The following is a 1,112-nucleotide window of genomic DNA, read 5'->3' as shown; positions in this document are numbered from 1 at the left end:
CATCATTCAGTATTCATGCCATTTAACCATGTCACTAACTACTCATGATATATGACAAGTCAATATCAAGATGTTCAACAAGATAGAATATCATACAAATACTCTTATAATTGATGTTCATAACGTATTTGAGTGATACAAATCAATATCTATATAATTGGACTATCTGTCAAGCTACTGTCCTAATTGACAAAAAGGTAACATTCTTACATGTCATGAATGGTAATAATCAACACCAATTCAATACTACCAAGTTATAATCATCAAATACTCTCATCGAATCAATTTTGGAATGATTTCAATATCATCTTAGATAGATGTCACATGACAAAGTTACTACCTTAGTGAACTACCCACGTCATTAATAAATGTCTAAAACCAAATCTTTCAATTATATATTCATATATATATCAATTATAGTGTATAATATCAGTTTTATAATATATAATCAATTATTGGTATGATGGCAATATTTCAATTAAACATTGACATTGCAACATTTCGCAAATTGGAAATATAGGTCATAACATCATGATATTCAACATTTAGTGATAAAGTAAAACGATGACATATATTATCTAATAAAATATTCAGATCCCTTTAAAAGTGTTAACCACATCAAAAGCTCCCCTATTGCCATCCAAGTTGACTTCCAAAAGTCTCAAAATGGATCCAATCATGATTTTTTCAGTGATTTATGATTACCATTCATATTCACTACTGTATTTATCAGTATTATTGAATTTTATTGTGTTTCCATATTATAGGTCAACATCTTGGTCAATTAATCATTTACTAGTAGAAAAGCTACAAGGAAATGTTTCTCTCTAGTCACCACCCAATAACCTCCTCTTCATGAAGAAGAGTTCCAAATCTTGAGATGAGAACCTTGTTCACTTTCAATATGTTGAATTAATGCAACCACTTTCCCATTCTTCTATCAAGTGTTGTCACAATAAGAAGCTTCTGATTCGTATCAACAATAAACAATTTCAAAATCTTAAATCAATAAGAGATTGGAGTAAGAGGTATCCGAGGTTCGTAGAACCAAACCCACATAATGGGAAATGTAATTGCACTTGGTTACGTTTGTAAAATATTTTCTCCCCAGT

This window comes from Naegleria gruberi (assembly GCF_000004985.1).
Source record: "Naegleria gruberi genomic scaffold NAEGRscaffold_164, whole genome shotgun sequence".
Lineage (NCBI taxonomy): Eukaryota > Heterolobosea > Eutetramitea > Acrasida > Naegleriidae > Naegleria > Naegleria gruberi.
This window is presented reverse-complemented; position numbering follows the sequence as displayed.